Raw genomic sequence first — 20014 nt, forward strand, 5'->3', positions numbered from 1 at the left:
GGGGGGAGGGGGGCGGAGCGTGAGTCCATTGACGGCCGAACCGCACAATAACCCTCCTGGGTTCGTTGTGGGGCGGCGGTGGGTTGGGTGGACTGCTGCGGTCTGTTGGGTTGTGAACCACTGAGGGCTACGGTGGAAAGAAACCTCTCCGTTGTTTCTGGGTCCCCAGTTTAAATACACAATACACAAGCAAACTTATGAAAAGATATCGGGTCAGATGAGCTACTAAAATTACACGACTAATACTGACATCGAACACCAATGTTAGCACTATATGTTGGGGCGAAACCTGTTACTTTCAGCAACTATGTAAATTCTGAGCCGGCCGTTGTGGCCGAGCGTTTCTAGGCGCTTCAGTCTGGAACGGCACGACCGCTACGGTCGCAGGTTCGAATCCTGCCTCGGGCATGTCCTTAGGTTAGTTAGGTTTAAGTAGTTCTAAGTTATAGGGGACTGATGACCTCAGCTGTTAAGTCACATAGTGGCCAGAGCCATTTGAACCATTTTTGTAAATTCTGAGACGGCATGTTTATATTTCTAGCGTACTTTACGCTGTTATATTCATCTCTCTACATCCATCTCTGCATCATCAAACGACTATTAAGGTGTGTGTCGGAGGGTATTTTGTCTACCAATTATAAGTAGGCTGTTTAGGTTTTTATGTTGATAACGTCACGTAGCGCTCTGTATGAAGATCACTGGCTGTGCTATGTGCAGTCTGTGGCTGGTTGGCATTGTTGGAATATTTGCTATTGTAGTGTTGGGCAGTTGGATGTGAGCCGCCAGCAGTGGTGGATGTGGGGGGAGAGATGGCAGAATTTTAAGAGCGGACGATCTGGACGTGTGTCCGCCAGAAAGAGTAAATTTGTAATACTGGATAGCATGAACTGATATATATACTATGGCTTTTGAATATTATTAAGGTAAATACATTGTTCTCTATCAAGATCTTTCATTTGCTAACTATGCCCATCAGTAGTTAGCGCCTTCAGTAGTTAGGATCTTTTATTTAGCTGGCAGTAGTGGCGCTCGCTGTATGGCAGTAGTTCGAGTAACGAAGATTTTTGTGAGGTAAGTGATTCATGAAGGGTATAGGTTATTGTTAGCCACGGCCACTCTTTTGTAGGGATTATTGAAAGTCAGATTGCGTTGCGCTAAAAATATTGTGTGTCAGTTTAGTGTTGATCAGAATAAGTAAAGAGAGTAATGTCTGAGTACGTTCAGTTTTGCTCAGCTGTTTGAAAATGAAATAACGTAGAGGTTCATCAGCACAGTAATTCATTAATTTTTCAAAAGGGACGTTTCATACAATACCACTGACCCCTCTCCTCTCACCACTTCCCATTTCATTCGCGGATAGTGCGCGGGTGCCCGTCTGTAAGATGGATTGTGGTCACTACGCCAGATGTTTGTTGAAGGAATTAATGTGGTTTTTGACTCATTTCGCAACGTGAACTTGTATCGTTCACATTGCTGCATCTCTGTCACACTCTTATGTGGGTTAAAGAATCCACAACGAATACTGAGTTTTTTTAATGTGTTTCTATCTCTCACAATGTTCAAGAGTTGGTCAAACTACGATTTTAAGAGACTTCTTTTTTTGATGCTAACGCTTCATCCCCGTGTTTTCGTCCATCCTTTTGAAGTCACTTGTCGGCCTCAAACACCTGTGGTCATCTGTCTGTCTGCTACAGTAATGCAACTCTGGATGGAACGTGCAAGGTATATCCGAGCGAGCTTTGAGTGGAGCTGGCCAATAGGAACGCTAGGTGACAGAATTCGTTTGGGACAGCTGCCCGTGCCGATTTGCTTCTTAGTGTATAAGCTTTGCCTTGTGTTAGTGAAATGAGCACGTTGAACCGACTTATTTGTGGATTATGGTGGCACTGTTGCCGGCTCTGCACATTTACTTTCCATTTACATGGCCTATTAGATCAAGGACAACTAAGTTTTTTTTTTCCGCGATAGATTCTGTAGTCGTATATGGCGTGCTGAATTTTACATCAGTTTATGTCAGTACTCTTCCATTCGTAATACGATGGTTCAGGAATTAGTAATAATAATTTATACATTTATTTTGCCATTCGTATTCAGAGGAGATTAAAACAGGCGATCCGTTGAATTGTATTTGCTCATGAAATATGTTATCCTGTGCATGAAAATTAAGCAGTCTATTAAATCCAAGTATAGTTTGGTTTAGGATTTTATTATCCTCCTCCTCGATTATTGTTTGATGAATTTTCCTACGTGTTGTATACCCCCACGTGTGTTCACACATAAACAACGTTCTTGAAATGTACCCCATTCATATTAATTTATTTAAAGCTGGGGTGAAGTACACGCCTTAATTAGTGATTACAAATATATTGACTAACAATTTCAGGTATGCAGTAAATCTGTCTCGCTATGGGACTTCGAGGCATGCGACAGCGGAGACGGAGTCATCGAGACAGTTTCTGCTACCACGCTAGCTCAGAATTTTTCAGATTATTTCGCAATGTAGCGCACAGATGGTAAAAACATTTGCATTGTAAAAATTGTATCCGCAAGATGCAATAGTCTTGGTCAATTCTGCGTAAGTCCCCTTCCTTCCGTTGAATTCTGCAAAAGTCCTTGTCACTCCTACATTTTAGTCATACAGTCAGATTGCTTTTATTTACATGTGGGTCAGATTTGATATAAAGGGATAAAATCCTACAGCTGATATAAAGGGGTCATATTTCAGGGCATTAAAGCAAGGTCAGAATATCATATGAACTTCCAGGTTCAACTTAATTATAGAAGCGCAGGCTTTCAAGTTTTGTGAGTGACTTACTCTCTTGCGCGTAAATTACACTTCCTCGAGATTCTTCCAAACAGTTTCCGTCTGCTATCTTCCTTCCCAAGGCTAGATATATGTGGTCGTTGCACTTGACATTGCTCCGGACAGTACTCCTAGATACAGTGACTGGTCACCTGTCAAATTATCGAGTGATATCAGATCTTTTCGTCTTCTTACTACGTTTATTCATCAATGTTCATTTGTGTCAGTCTAAAAACTGTGTACACACTGAAAGTGAGACAATCACTTATACTTTTCTCGGGCACTGCTTTATCGATTGAACTACATGACCATAACTGGCAGAGGAAATCAAAGTATTAACTTGCTTCCGGTCCCAGCAACTCCTTTCGCTATCCAAAACACACTCTGCCACGATCTTGTAGCGCTACCGGACGTGGGAGGAAGTAAGCTACAAGCGGTGTCCAATACGTAATGTAACACTTTTTTTTCTCGGCCAGTTCCGATAGAAAAAAACGCGGAATTTGTTGAGGGACATCGTGGAATATTCCCGCTTCACGCCCTATAGTTTCATGAAATTCCGATTGATGACGGCGCTATACAGCCTTCCAAGTAGCGTCTGTAAATGAGGTGCGTTACAGGAAACTGTCATCGAGTTTCTTTTGGAGGAAAACCAGAGCATTGCAGACATTCATAGGCGCTTGCAGAATGCCTATGGAGGGCTCACAATGAACAAAACCACAGTGAGTCCTTAGGCGAGGCGTCTGTAATCACTACTGCAGTACTGGAACGTCCGGACACTCATTCGGGTGGTCGATGGATCGCAATCAAACACCTCACTGCACAACTGGATGTCTCTGATGGTAGTGCTGACACAACAGGGATGGGAAAAACCGACCTGTTAAAACCGATATCGGTATTAAGTTCTGAATAACCGGTATTTTTCGGTATCTGTTTGGTCACGGTTATAACAGGTACTTATTTCAGTTTCTGCTGATAACCGAGTAAAAATCCGAACTATCAATTAGTCAAAGCAGCAGTGTTAAACTTATTCGTTTCTAAATAAGCCTTCTTCAAGGAGCAATTTTTATTCATAGAATTTCATTGCGTTGAAGTATTGCTTTGTAGAAAATGGGAAAAGGGAGCAGTGGCATTTTAATAACAGTGCCGGCAGAAATGAGTAAGAAACACACGGCATAAGAATTGGTACAGCATTGCTGAGAGAGTATTGTATCTGTTGCCGTCTGTTGTGCCTTAAGCTAAGCGTTCACGTGCTGTGTGTAAGACGTGCCCTGTCTGCTCTATACGGTAGTTTCTGGCTGTTGCCAGAAATCCGTTGTATTACAGAATGGCACCAACCCTACTCTGGAAATACTTCTGCAAAGAGGAGTAGCATTGAAGTACAATGCTTCATTTGCTTTAAAAGATTAATGTTTGTCTGCCATTTGTACGAAATAATAAAAGAGAAAGGTAATTATTGTAACAATAATAAATTAAAAACAACAGTTAATTCATAATAAACAATGAAGATAAAAAGTATCTGATCTGTTGCCTGTGTCTACGTAATATGTTTGTATCAGCTGGTAGCCCTTGAAAACGGACAGATTAACGCGAATAAAGGTTCCTCACCCTCCGTATTCACCCTTTAGCACTGAGTATTCGTAATGCCTAAATAATTGTATGTTCTCCGATTGCAACATGATTTTTGAACAGAGTTTCAAAAAATTAGAATCAATAGGAGTATACTGGCAATTTGTTTTAATATTGAATCACTTAACAGTTTTCAGAAAAGCAGAGCATGGTGAATGCACTAAGGTATCTTTTTTTTATTTGCCTATTTAATTTCATATTTTGATTCTACGTATCTTGAAACAAAGAGTGAAAATTTTTCGTTGTTTGTTAGATTTCTACGGCTGGTACTAGAAATAATTGGAATATAAACCGAAAAACGGTTATTTCAGAAACGCGTTATTTAGAACTGTTTTAACAGTCAAGTTGAACTGACGTGAGAAAAGACCGATGTAACAGAAAACCGGTTGTTTCAACTATAACTGCCATCCATATGACACACTCTTCCACCAGCTGGAACACTCAAAGGTGTGTACCCGCTGGATTCCTCACCGTCTAACAGAAGACCATAAAGAACAACGAAGGTCCATCTGTGCGATACCGACTGGGCGTTACGAGGTTGTTCGTGACAAATTTTTGTCCAACATCATAACAGTCACTGAAACTGATGTGTCGGCAGCTGGGCCAACACCTTGTAGATCGAGATGGCTGAAAATGTACGCTAGACTAACGCAGACGGGCGTGAAGTACTGGAACAGGCTACGTAATTAATGCTATGAAGAAAAGTACGTAGCTGGATTAATACTTATCTTTAATCAATCATTGTGGTACATCGCTCTTGACTATACACAGGAGGCTTTAATTACAATCACTGTAAGGCTAATGGCGCCTTGCTAGTTCGTAGCCATTAACTTAGCTGAAGGCTATTCTGTCTCTCGGCTAATGAGAGAGAAAGGCTTCGTACATCTAGTCGCTAGCTAGGTCGTCCGTACAACTGGGGCGAGTGCTTGTTCGTATCACGAGACCTGCCTTGTGGTGGCGCTAGGTCTGCGATCACACAGTGGCGACACGCGGGTCCGACATGTACTAAATGGACCGCGGCCGATTTAAACTACCACCTAGCAAGTGTGGTGTCTGGCGGTGACACCACAGAAACACGGTGCATCGTCTTTCTCCCTCTCCATGAAAACTGAAGTTTTATGTACTATGACGAACAATTATCCACGGCTATATAGAGAAGCCATCGAAATATATACACACGGAGATAATTTCAACAGAAAAGAAGAAGCAATGAAACTCAGTGATATATGGACTGTGGCGCTACAGAATCAATGAGAAGTTTTAATCTTTGACGTACTATAATCGATAGTGAAAAATTTTTATCTTTGACAAGGTTTATCTCTGCTGTCACGTGAAATCCAGACCACGCCCACTTTCCACTGTCTTTAGTCCGCTCTTCGACGTCCGACTCGTCAGTCGGCAAGACTCAGCACAACCAGGGGCAACTCCGAAGATGTCCAACGTAGCCTTGGACGAAACGTCAAGGATTGAAGAGTACCATGGACCACAGCCATACAACCCGGAAAAATTCTCAGCACCTGAAACATCCGGTCGTGAAAGCCTTCATTGTATGACTGAAACACGGGTTCATCACTTAGAACGAGGCATTACTGAAGAATAAGCGGAACTTTATACTTCTCCTCTTTGGAATCTGTCTGGTTACTTTGCTTTCAGAGAAGGATGTGGGGCCGGCGGGTGTGACCGAGCGGTTCTAGGCGCTTCAGTCTGGAACCGCGCGACCGTTACGGTCGCAGGTTCGAATCCTGCCTCGGGCATGGGTGTGTGTGATGTCCTTAGGTGAGTTAGGTTTAAGTAGTTCTAAGTTCTAGGGGACTGATGACCTCAGATGGTAAGTCCCATAGTGCTCAGAGCCATTTTTTGAAGGATGAGGGGTAACTTCCCACCACGACACTACAATGCATGCAGTGGCGCCGCACTATCTCCCCTCCAAAGATAACGTTCGAAGGCGCACCCTTAGCCGGTAAAGTCATGGCGACAGTCTTCTGGTGCGGTTATTCTGTTTGATGTCTTCCCTCAAGGTGCAACTATGAACTCTGAAGTGCATTGTGCTCTCCTTAGGGAATTGATGACGCGACTTCAACGTGTTCGTCGGCACAAAAATGCAAACGAACTCATCCTTCATGACAACGCAAGACTTCATCCAAATCTTTGCACCCGAAAGGAACTCAGAAAATTTCATTGGGCTGTTGTTCCTCATCCACCTTACAGGCAGTATCTCGCACCTTCCGACTTCCATCTATTTGGCCCGATGACGGATGCACTCCGCGGGAAACAGTATGTGGATGACATTGAGGTTACTGGTGCAGCAGTACCAGTAGAGTGGTACTACGCTGACATACAATCCCTCTCAGTAAGGTGGCGTAAGAACATCGTATTGAAGGGAGATTATGTTAAAAAAAAAACGGTGTTTTGAAGCCAAAAGAGTGGAGAATAATATGATGTATTGGATTCCTGAATAAAACCAAACTGCTTTCAGAAAAAAAGTGTTACATTGCCTCTTGGACACCCCTCGAGTTATTGCCTACAGGGTGACAGTGAGATCAAACCCATCTCCCATCCAATACGACGATACATTACTGAAGAATAAGTGGAATTTTATGCCTCTTCTCTTTGGAATCTGTCCGATTACTTTGCCTTCCCACCACAACACTGGACGCTACGTATCAGGAATATGTGACAAGTTGTAGCAGAAAAAGGGGGAGAATTTCAATTATTACTCTACTGGCCATTAAAACTGCTACACCAAGAAGAAATGCAGATGATAAATGGGTATTCATTGGGCATATATATTATACTAGAACTGACATGTAATTACATTTTCACGCAATTTGGGTGCATAGATCTTGAGAAATCAGTACCCATAACAACCACCTCTAGCCGTAATAACGGCCTGGATACGCCTGAGCATTGAGTCAAACAGAGCTTCGATGGCGTGTACAGGTACAGCTGCACATGCAGCTTCAACACGATATCACAGTTCATCAAGAATAGTGACTGGCGTATTGTGACGAGCCAGTTGCTCGGCCATCATTGACCAGACGTTTTCAATTGGTGAGAGATCTGGAGAAAGTGCTGGCCAAGGCAGCAGTCCAACATTTTCTGTATCCGGAAAGGCACGTACAGGACCTGCAACATGCGGTCGTGCATTATCCTGCTGAAATGTAGGGTTTCGCAGGGATCGAATGAAGGGTAGAGCCACGGGTCGTAACACATCTGAAATGTAACGTCCACTGTTCAAACAGCCGTCAATGCGAACAAGAGGTGACCGAGACGTGTAACCAATGGCACCCCATACCATCACGCCGGGTGATACGCCAGTATGGCGAAGACGAATACACGCTTAAAATGTGCGTTCACCGCGATGTCGCCAAACACGGATGTGACCATCATGATGCTGTAAACAGAACCTGGATTCATCCGAAAAAATGACGTTTTGCCATTCGTGCACCCAGGTTCGTCATCGAGTACACCATCGCAGGCGCTCCTGTCTGTGATGCAGCGTCAAGGGTAACAGCAGCCATGGTCTCCGAGCTGACAGTCCAAGTTGCTGCCAATGTCGTCGAACTGTTCGTGCAGATGGTTGTTGTCTTGCAAATGTCCCCATCTGTTGACTCAGGGATCGAGACATGGCTGCACGATCCGTTATAGCCATGCGGACAAGATGCGTATCATCTCGACTGCTAGTGATACGAGGCCGTTGGGATCCAGCACGGCGTTCCGTATTACCCTCGTGAACCCACCGATTCCATATTCTGCTAACAGTCATTGGATCTCGACCAACGCGAGCAGCAGTGTCGCGATACAATAAACCGTAATCGCGATAGGCTACAATCCGACCATTATCAAAGTCGGAAACGTGATGGTACGCATTTCTCCTCCTTACACGAGGCATCATAACAACGCTTCGCCAAACAACGCCGGTCAACTGCTGTTTGTGTATGAGACATCGGTTGGAATCTTTCCTCATGTCAGCACGTTGCAGGTGTCGCCAACGGCGCCCATCTTGTGTGAATGCTCTGAAAAGCTAATCATTTGCATTTGACAGCATCTTCTGCCTGTCGGTTAAATTTCGCGCCTGTAGCACGTCATCTCCGTGTTGTAGCAATTTTAATGGCTAGTAGTGTACAAATCTCGGTAGTTCCTATTGCCGAAACGCGCAAGTTCCCCATAATTTTGACAACTGAGAACGATACTGCACCGGACATGGGTTGCGCAGTCAAGTAAATTCCTTCCTGACGATTAAATAAACGAATCTCCTTTTTAGGATCTTGCAGGAGCTGCCGGCGACCAGCGTGCTTTTCCAGTGCGGTTACTGTTGTGCTCCCGCCTAACCACGGTCCCTTCCAGAGCGGTGCCTCTAATTAGCTGCGACATGTCGCGCAAGCAATAGTGTACACCCCAGATAAGGCAGATGGCAGCCCGGCATTGTCCGCCATTATTACAAGCACCAGCACCGCAACCACGACACGTGCCAGATGAGCTTTGTACTCGAATGCCACATGTGAAGTTGGCCTGTATTTCATGTGTTCTTTGAAGTATATCTTCCAGATACACTTGTTAAACTCAATGAATGAGTACAGAGATATTGGTAAACACAGTTTCTTCGTTTTTACGTAACAACATAAGACTAAGGAGGTATTGATAGTTTTTGCTTAGCCACGGAGAGGAGGGAGGGAAGTAATAAGGAGGAGAGGGAGTGAAACGCTGACACGTACACAGTCAGGTGGACATACCGTTTGTAGGCCTATGTCGATATATACTAAGTTGACAAAACACTTGGAATAGCGACATGCAAATATACAGATGGGAATTAACGTATTTTGAAAGCGGAATGGTAGTTGCAGCTAGAGGCATGGGACATTCCATTTCGGAAATCGTTAGCGAATTCAGTATTCGGAGCAAAGTGTGACGAGAATACCAAATTCCAGGCTTTGCATCTCACCGCCAACGACGGAGAGCAGCAGCGTTTGCACAGAGTTGTCAGTGCTGACAGACAAACAACGCTGCGTGAAACAACGCAGAAATCAGTGTAGGCCGGCCGGTGTGGCCGAGCGGTTCTAGGCGCTTCAGTCTGGAACCGCGCGACAACTACGGTCGCAGGTTCGAATTCTGCCTCGGGCATCGATGTGTGTGCGTCGTTAGGTTAGTGAGGTTTAAGTAGTTCTAAGTTCTAGAGGACTGATGACCTCAGATGTTAAGTCCTATAGTGCTCATAGCCAAATAATGTAGGGTGCATGACAAAAGAATCCGTTATGATATCGTTAATAGGGGATGGCACCAGACGAGCGACGTGAGTGCCTTTGCTAACAGCGTGAAATTACCTGCAGAGCCTCCCTTGGCGCGTCACCATATCTGTTGGGTCCTACACGACTGGAAAACAACAGCCTTCTCAGATGAGTCTTGATTTCATTTGCTAAGAGCTGATGCCTCCCCCCATGATCCATGGACCTTGCCGTTGGAGGAGAGGCTTGAGTGCCTCAGCGATACAGATGGCCATACCGTAGGTGCAACCACAACGGAGGGGTATCTCTTGAGAGGCCAGACAAACGTGTGGTTCCTGAAGAGGGGCAGCAGCCTTTTCAGTAGTTGCAGGGGCAGCAGTCTGGATCATCGACTGATATGGTCTTGTAACACTAACCAAAACGGCCTTGCTGTGCTGGTATTGCCAACGGCTGAAAGCAATGGGAAACTACAGCCGTAATTTTTCCCGAGGGCATGCAGCTTTACTGTATGGTTAAATGATGATGGCGTCCTCTTGGGTAACTTATTCCCGAGGTAAAATATTCCCCCATTCGGATCTCCGGGCGGGCACTACTCAGGAGGACTTCGTTATCAGGAGAAAGAAAACTGGCGTTCTACGGATCGGAGGGTGGAATATCAGATCCCTTAATCGCGTAGATAGGTTAGAAAATTTGAAAAGGGAAATTGATAGGTTGAAGTTAGATATAGTGGAAATTAGTGAAGTTCGGTGGCAGGACAAACAAGACTTCTGGTCAGGTGAATACAGGGTTATAAATACAAAATCAAATAGGGGTAATGCTGGAGTAGGTTTAATAATGAATAAATTAATACTAGGGCGGGTAAGCTACTACGAACAGCATAGTCAACGCATTGTTGTGGTCAAGATAGACACGAAGACCACGCCTACCACAGTAGTACAACTTTATATGCCAACTAGCTCTGCAGATGACGAAGAGGTTGATGAAATGTACGATGAGATAAAAGAAATTAGTCCCATAGTGAAGGGAGACGAAAATGTAATTGTTATGCGTCATTGGAATTCGATAGTAGGAAAAGGAAGAGAAGGAAATGTAGTAGGCGAATATGGAAAGGGGGTAAGAAATGTAGGAGGAAGCCGCCTGGTAGAAGTTTGCACAGAGCATAACTTAATCATAGCAAACACTTGGTTCAAGTATCATGAAAGAAGGATGTATACATAGAAGAGACCTGGAGATACTGGAAGGTTTCAGATAGATTATATAATGGTAAGACAGAGATTTAGGAACCAGGTATAAAACTGTAAGACATTTCAACTGGAAGATGTGGACTCTGACCACAATCTATTGGTTATCAACTGTACATTAAAACTGAAAAAACTGCATAAAGTTGGGAATTAAGGAGATGGGACCTGGGTAAACTGACAGAACCAGAGGTTGTAGAGAGTTTCAGGGAGAGCATAAGGGGACGATTGACAGGAATTGGGGAAAGAAATACAGTAGAAGAAGAATGGGTAGCTTTGAGGGATAAAATAGTGAAGGCAGCAGAGGATAGAGTAGGTAAAAAGACGAGGGCAAGAAGAAATTCTTGGGTAACAGAAGAAATATTGAATTTAATTGATGAAAGGAGAAAATATAAAAATGCAGTAAATGAAGCAGGCAAAAAGGAATACAAACATCTAAAAAATGAGATCGACAAGAAATGCAAAATGCATAAGCAGGGATGGCTAGAGGACAAATGAAAGGATGTAGAGGCATATCTCACTAGGGATAAGATGGATACTGCCTACAGGAAAATTAAAGAGAGCTTTGGAGAAAAGAGAACCACTTGTATGAATATCAAGAGCTCAGATAGAAACCCACTTCTAAGCAAAGAAGGGAAAGCAGAAAGGTGGAAGGGGTATACAGAGGGTCTATACAAGAGCGATATTCTTGAGGACAATATTATAGAAATCGAAGAACATGTAGATGAAGATGAAATAGGAGACATGATACTGCGTGAAGAGTTTGACAGATCACTGAAAGACCTAAGTCGAAGGAAGGCCCCGGGAGTAGAGAACATTCCATTAGAACTACTGACAGCCTTGGGAGAGCAAGCCCTGACAAAACTCTACCATCTGGTGAGCAAGATGTATGAGACAGACGAAATACCCTCAGACTTCAATAAGGCAGATATGAAAATTACCGAACTATCGGTTTCATAACTCACGGCAGCAAAATACTAACGCGAATTTTTTACAGACGAATGGAAAAACTGGTAGAAGCCGACCTCGGGGAATATCAGTTTGGATTCTGTAGAAATACTGGAACACGTGAGGCAATATTGACCCTACGGCTTATCTTAGAAGATAGATTAAGGAAAAGTAAACCTACGTTTGTAGAATTTGTAGACTTAGAGAAAGCTTTTGACAATGTTGACTGGAATACTCTCATTCAAATTCTGAAGGTGGCAGGGGTAAATACAGGGAGAGAAAGGCTATTTACAATTTGTACAGAAACCAGATGGCAGTTATAAGAGTCGAGGGGCATGAAAGGGAAGCTGTGGTTGGGAAGGGAGTAAGACTGTGTTCTAGCCTATCCCCGGCTTTATTCAACCTGTATATTGAGCAAGCAATAATGGAAACAAAAGAAAAATTCGGAGTTGGTATTATAATCCATGGAGAAGAAATAAAAACTTTGAGGTTCGCCGATGACATTGTAATAATGTCAGAGACAGCAAAGGACTTGGAAGAGCAGTTGAACGGAATGGACAGTGTCATGAAAGGAGGATATAAGATGAACATCAACAAAAGCAAAACGAGGATAATGGAATGTAGTCGAATTAAGTCGGGTGACGCTGAGGGAATTAGATTAGGAACTGAGACACTTAAAGTAGTAAAGGAGTTTTGCTATTTGGGGAGCAAAATAACTGATGTTGGTCGAAGTAGAAACGATAAAAAATGTAGACTGGAAATGGCAAGGAAAGCGCTTCCGAAGAAGAGAAATTTGTTAACATCAAGTTTAGATTTAAGTGTCAAGGAATCGTTTCTGAAAGTATTTGTATGGAGAGTAGCCATTTATGGAAGTGAAACATGGACGATAAATAGTTTGGATAAGAAGAGAATAGAAGCTTTCGAAATGTGGGGCTACAGAAGAATACCGAAGGTTAGATGAGTAGATCATATAACTAATGAGGAGGTACTGAGTAAAGTCGAGGAGAAGAGAAATTTGTGGCCCAGTTTGACTAGAAGAAGGGATCGGTTGGTAGGACATTTAGTATTGGAGGGCAACGCGGAGGGTAAAAATCGTAGAGGAGACAAAGAGATGAATAGACTAAGTAGATTCAGAGGGATATAGGTTGCAGTAGGCACTGAGAGATGAAGAAGCTTGCACAGGATTGAGTAGCATGGAGAGCTGCATAAAACCAGTCTATGGACTGAAGACCACAACAACAACAAGAGCTGATGACAGGGTTCGAGTGTAGTGCAGACCGTACGAAGCCATGGACCCAAGTTGTCACTTAATTAATGGTGGCTCCATAATGGTTCAAATGGCTCTGAGCACTATGGGACTTAACTTCTGAGGTCATCAGTCCCCTAGAACTTACAACTACTTAAACCTAACTAACCTAAGGACATCACACACATCCATGCCCGAGACAGGATTCGAACCTGCGACCGTAGCGATCGCTCGGTTCCAGAATGTTGCGCCTAGAACCGCTCGTCCACTACGGACGGCAGCTTTATAATAGTGTGGGCTGTTTTCACATGGAATGGGCTTGTTTCTCTGGTGCACTTGAACCGATCATTGACTGAAAATGGATATATCTGGCTACTTGGAGATCGTCTGCAGCCGTTCATAGACGTCGTGTCCCCATACAACGGTGGAATTTTTATGGATAACAATGCACAATAACACCGTGCCGCGGTTGTTCTCGACTGGTTTGAGACGTTTTGGACATTTCGAGTGCATGATTTGGCCACCAAGATCGCCCGACGTGAATCCCATCAAACATTTATGGGACATAAATCAGTTCTTGCACGAAGTCCTATCGCAATTATGGACGGTTGAAGAGGCAGCGTACCTCAGTGTTTCTGTAGGGGATTTCCAACGACATGTTGACTCTATGCCACGTCGAGCTGCTGCACAACGCCGGGCGAAAGGATGTCCGACACGATATTAGGGCCGGCCGGGGTGGCCGAGCAGTTCTAGGCGCTACAGTGTGGCACCGCGCGACCGCTGCGGTCGCAGGTTCGAATCCTGCCTCGGGCATGGAAGTGTGTGATGTCCTTAGGATAGGTAGGTTTAAGTAGTTCTAAGATCTAGATGACTGATGACCTCAGATGTTAAGTCCCATAGTGCTCAGAGCCATTTGAACCATTTTTGAACGATATTAGGTGGCGTTTGGCACCTTAGCGTATGTTGAAGACAGAACTTGTATAAGGAAGTACGCGCACTGGGGACTGAATTCATTGTCAACAACGTAATAACAAAACACGTCAGCAAACGTCTATGTGTGTCGTGAATCGTTCGCAATGAATTATCACAAAAAGGTTTGGGAGAAGTTTGATTTCATCCTTAGTGGGTGTGAGATCGTGGTTGTAACAATCAGTGTTAAAATATCGGTTCAACTGCCCACTGACAGCGCAAACACACTAGAATTTACGAGTTCCGAAGGTCAGGCTTTCATCTAGTACATGAATTCTAATGATGAAGACTTCACCTTCGAAACACGTAAATTCCAGTGTCTTCTGCAGTGTAAAGAGGTGGTTGAACCGTCTTTTTAAATATTGATTTTGGTGGTCTGAAAAAAAGATGCCGATCATTCTGCGTGATCACACGACGTTGATAGATGCAGAGGTATTCATTATTCGTTTCCTAATCGGTAGAAACAAGATTTTAATAACAGATTGTGAAGAGTGGTTGTCCAGTCAAGAGTCAACTCTAATTTAACCAAGTCAGTGATTTCTTCATCTTAGCCGAATAAAAGTTTTGTTTCTCGGCAGGAAAGTAGCAACTAATTACAAGAATCATTTTTAACAGTTGCGCAGTGCATGAACAAAGGAATTATTCTTTTCCAGCCCTAAATGTAACATAACTAGTAATAGTTTGTGTCCCGAGGAAATGTAGCACCGAAGAATAAGATGGAGCCGAAACCGAATTCAGAGGCAGCAATTTCTAGTACACTTCGTAAGTATGACAAAAAATTCCCGTTATTGTGTTAAATAGCTCACACTAGTTTCGTTTGGTTATCTTTTATTCAGACAGATTATTTCGATTTTAGGAAGATGGAAATTTGTTGTCTCGTTCTCAGGAGTGCGCCTGCGATAGACACTGATAATTTATAAACACAGTACCGGAGACTTAAAGGAAGGCACAATGGTCTACATATGCTAACTGATGTGTCCATCAATAGAAAACTTCACAGCAGAAGTAACTATGTATAGACAGAATTTGTCAAACATGAAAGGAACAGTAGAAATGTCATCACATATATTCGGAAATTGGAACATTCATTTCCTTGTTATTCTGCTGAAAATTTAAAAACTAAATAACGAGACATGACAGGGAGATGGATGAGTACAGTAGTAATGCCTGCTATAGTGTTGCCTCATCATCTGGAAACAACAGCAGCTTCTGTAACCCACGGTTTATGTGAGAGCATGTTTCCAGGCCTGCCTCTCGAAGAAGCAGAAATGAAATCTAGCAAGAACAATACACAAGCGTCCATCTATTGATACTGCGTCAATGTAAAAAGATCACCTACCAGTGCACCGTAAACTGAAAGTTGAAAACTGAGAACGGTTCGCAAATGAAAACAAGCGCGCAAAGAAGTACGTGGGATTGTTGTTCACACATTTCACAGAAATTCGCTGTTAAGATATGATTCTCTTAATTTCGGCGGGAACAACACTTGTAGGAACAACACTTGTAAGTCAATTTTTATTGTCATCCACATTATCTGAACCACAGGTTCAAGTTTTATGTCTAATAAACAAAAAATTCATTTTTTTAGACTACACTACTAATGGAAAAAGAAGATTCGCATATTTCGAAATGAATACATAATTTGGACAATAGTTAAGTTATTTCAGAATTCAGTATCAATCTAAAATGAAACGTAGATGAATAACTGGCAAACAGTCCATACGAGGAACGTGAGCAACTACTATAACTCATCAGTTGCCAAAAATCACTCATGGAAGGAAGGGAAATACAAAGGATAAAAGTTGTGCAGTTGCACAATTATTCCAGCACTTTTACGTACTTTGATGACAGTAGATTGCAGAAATCTGCGCTATTTGGGGCCTTCAACTGTCCTGAGCGAACACTGATATTATTGGTGCAAAATGTCGAAAGCGAATGATCCACAGTTAGGCGATAAACGGAAAACTAAAACTCTGAAAATGTCTGAAGAACCAATGCACTAAACGGTTCTCACGCTCACATAACTAGCATGCCAGAAGATTGTACACACACACACACACACACACACACACACACACACACACAGAGAGAGAGAGAGAGAGAGAGAGAGAGAGAGAGAGACACGAACTCGCGGGTATATTAAATCATCGTAAAAGATTTGAATAGGGGAGTGGGGGAGCGAGGGACGAAGCAGAGAGAGAGAGAGAGAGAGAGAGAGAATCACGGACGTAGCACAGTTGCACTGCGTCAGTGTAGAATGTCAGTCACAGCTGTTCCGTGGCCGGTGCACTGTGGGTAATCCAGACAGCCGCGTTGACAGTTGGTGACCACGTGACAGGAGAGGCTCCTGAGACGTCGCGTTGTTTACAAACACGACTGGCGGGAGGAGCGCTGCGCAGCAGTGGGCCGGCCGCCCGGGCGTCTCGCGACTGAAGCCGTGCCGCTCCGCCCGCCGACCTTATATAGAGTTGCCGAATTTTGTGGACCACTTAACTGTAAAACTTTACGCTTACACAAGCCGGCAAATGCAAAATTACACGTCCAAGTTAGCAACCCGTGAAAACCGGCCTGCAGTGAAGAGGGAGCAACAGAGAAAGAGAGAGAGAGGGCGGCGACGGGTCGGCGGTAAGGGGCGCGGAGGTGGAGGGGAAGGGGGTGGTTTCGGTCCGCGGGAGGGGTTCTTAGGGTGCGTCCGACCGCACAGTGCGGGGAGGGGGCGGGGGAGAGGGAGAGAAAGGCAGAGGGGCGGGAGCGCCGGCCGGGCCCCGAGCCACCGGCCGTTAATCCAGCGGCGAACCCGTGAAATGGCTGGCCATCGATTCTCCTCCGCTCCGGAGAAATTGCCAACCCGCGCTCCCCGCCCCTCCGCCCCCGCCGCTTCCTTTTCCCCGGATCCCAGGCGGCGGGGCCCTCGGAGGCTGCGCCGCGCCGGCCGCACAGATGTTATCTGGAAATTACATTCCAGCGGCTGGAGAACGGCGAGTCTCCTCCGCGACCCGTACAATGAGCTGCAGGCCCGCCCACTCGCAGCCCGTGGCTCGCCGCGGCCTCTCTGCTCCAGCCAGATGCTCAACCTTCCCCCACTTCCAGTTGCAATCGCCTGTCCTCCTGGAAAAGCTCCCCGGGGGGAGCGGGGGGTGTAATCTGGTTACTACTGCAATTCGGTTGCGGAACTGACGGCTGGCTCTGGATGATCCTGAAGAGTGGAAACAAAGCTTAACGCAACTTGCCTGTTAACACTTGGGAAAGTACTAACGATTGTCATAAAGTTTACAGAACTCCAAGTAAACAACGTGAACTCTTAGTAGAATGAAAACTGTAGTACTATAGGAGTGCTTCTTCCTGAACATTTTGGTACACAATTAATAACATCAGTTCACTTTAACCTCATAACAATTTTTTTGTGAAGATCAATAAATTACATTTTGATATTGTAATGGTACTTGAATTACGTAACCATTACGGCACCTCACCTCAATCTCTCGATACCAGCAATATTCTACTGTGTTTCTGTAAAGTAGTTAACATATTTCTGAGACAACATTTAGATTTGATTTCATTAATGTAGAGGTACTTTGATACATCGATATGTTTATATTGTAATGATATTATTCTTATGTGTATTCTTTTTTTTTTTGTCACTATGATCTTTGTCGTACTTGTAGCTCTGATTTTTGGGGGCGCGTAAGCGGTTATTTGAGAGAGTCAAGTCTTGGTCGTCATGTTGAAAAGACGCAAATTGTAGTCAGTTTATAAAATGTGAACTTTTACAGTGAGGTAGATATTTTCAAGTATTTTTTATATTGTGAAGTGATGTTTTGTGACTTACGTGATATTGCAACAAAAGTAATAAGATAGAAGTGCTGATTACTTTTTTACATCACCATTGTGCTAACTTGCAAAAGTTTTATCTTCAAGAATGGTTTATGGAACACATCTATAAAACTTTTGAATATCGCAGAATAACACTTAGGCCTCCTTGCATCCTAGCTTGGAATCATCACCAGCTAGATTTTCGACGATTGAGCCATGAGTTTACAACGTCACCAGCGTCGGAAACACGAAAAGATGAGTGCCTAGTTTATCCATTATCTCATGAAATGACTATTAGCTGTGCTCTAATGACACCTGCCACATAGTATAACTTTGTTGTTGTCCGAAAATGCAATATTTAGCAGTGTGAGCAACGCTTACAATCATAGTTAAATTTTACCTTTGTTGTGGTAGGGTTGTTAGACGATCCATACTTGGAAGAGCACGGCCGATTTCCTTCCTCGACCTTCCTTAATCCGAGCTTGTGCTCCAACTCTAATGACCTCGATTTGGAAGAGGTGTTAAAAAGCAATGTTTGAAACTTTAAGTAAACATTAACAAGATGTCTGTCGAAACGTAGACTGCGGTCATGTTATTGCAGACACAAGTATTTAATCTAGAAATATTGACATAGGATAATCAAAATTAACGTTCCTTCCTGAATAATTAATCAGTATGTATTTTCCTTCCTGTTGATGGTACATTAGTGCCTGTGTCTACTTTTCTCCAAATAATACCCTGAAACATACCAAAAAATTTTACGACTAGCTCAAATAGACTTTTGGTGCCATAAAGAAACATGCCAGATAATTTAATGCTCCAGAAATTCAGTTCAAACTGACATTTGATCTATGACTCATCCCTGTCGTTGCTAATACACTACAGCGACATAATCTTCTTCATTTATATGTTCTTCATCTCCTCTCTTCCTTTTCTTCATTCTCCTTGTTATTCTAGTCTTTAGTTGGCTCAAAAATCTACTTATCAGCTTCGGCCACCCTCAAGGAATCAATTGCCAACAGTGATTGTTTGATATTAAACCCGCGATAAATTCCTGGCAACACGAGAATTTCACACCTTCTGACTCTACCACATTAAAACAAATTACAGGCATAATAACCTTCGAGAATGACAAGACAGCAATAACTCAAACTACAGAAAAATTTATAAGGCGAAATCAAATATCTATTAGGAAAACGTAAGTGCATCGCAAAGCGTATCTTCTAACAATGCTGTCAATTTGAATAACAGTTGTACAGTATACGTTTCTCGAACAGGAGTCTAATAAGAACACTGAAAGCAGTGGAAACGTAGGTTCGAACGCACACCGAGTGATATTTAAGTTGATTTCTAGTCAACTTCCTTAGGTCCAATTCAGTTCTCTTAACCACCATTTTGATCAAAAAAATCTAAACACTAATGTTAGATGAAAAATAAAGGATCGCATTTTAGAAGCGGATTCGCAGTCAATGTATTTTAATTCGACCGATACCCAAGAATGGACACAGAACGAGTTGGGCACTGGTCAGCACGCTAAATCCGCATTCGGGAGGACGCCGGTTAAAATCCCCATTCGGCGATCCAGATTTAGGTTTTCCATGATTTCCCTAAACCACATAAGGCAAATGCTAGTAGAGTTCCTTTGAAAGGGCACAGCTGATTTCCTTCCCCATCCTTAATCCGAGCTTGTGCTGGGGCGCTAATGACCTCGGTGTCGACGGGACGTTAAATACTAATATTCATTCATTTCCTTCGAAGAATGTTCACTCAAAATTACCATGATACGGTAGGCCGATCAGCAAATATCTAATTTGAAACTTAATTTACAAACAGAATGCAGAAAGTTGTGCCGACTAATTCAGACGATTACAGTAATTTTAGTGACGTGGGGGAAAAAACATAAACGGTGTCTCGTAGGTTTCGATTATGGCTCCACTCCTATTCCTAATATTCGTGAATGAACTTCTGCTTAACATTCAACAAGAGAAAGTGGCAGCGCTTGCAGACGATACTAGTGTTATAATAAATCACGTTAGAGAGAAAACAACAGAATAGTTGGTAAATGATATTTTCCAAAGATTTATTAAGTGATTTTCTAAAAGGGAACTCCCCCTAAATTATGGAAAAACAGATTACATGCTATTCTGCA

Source organism: Schistocerca piceifrons, chromosome 7 (genome assembly GCF_021461385.2).
Source record: "Schistocerca piceifrons isolate TAMUIC-IGC-003096 chromosome 7, iqSchPice1.1, whole genome shotgun sequence".
NCBI classification, from domain to species: domain Eukaryota; kingdom Metazoa; phylum Arthropoda; class Insecta; order Orthoptera; family Acrididae; genus Schistocerca; species Schistocerca piceifrons.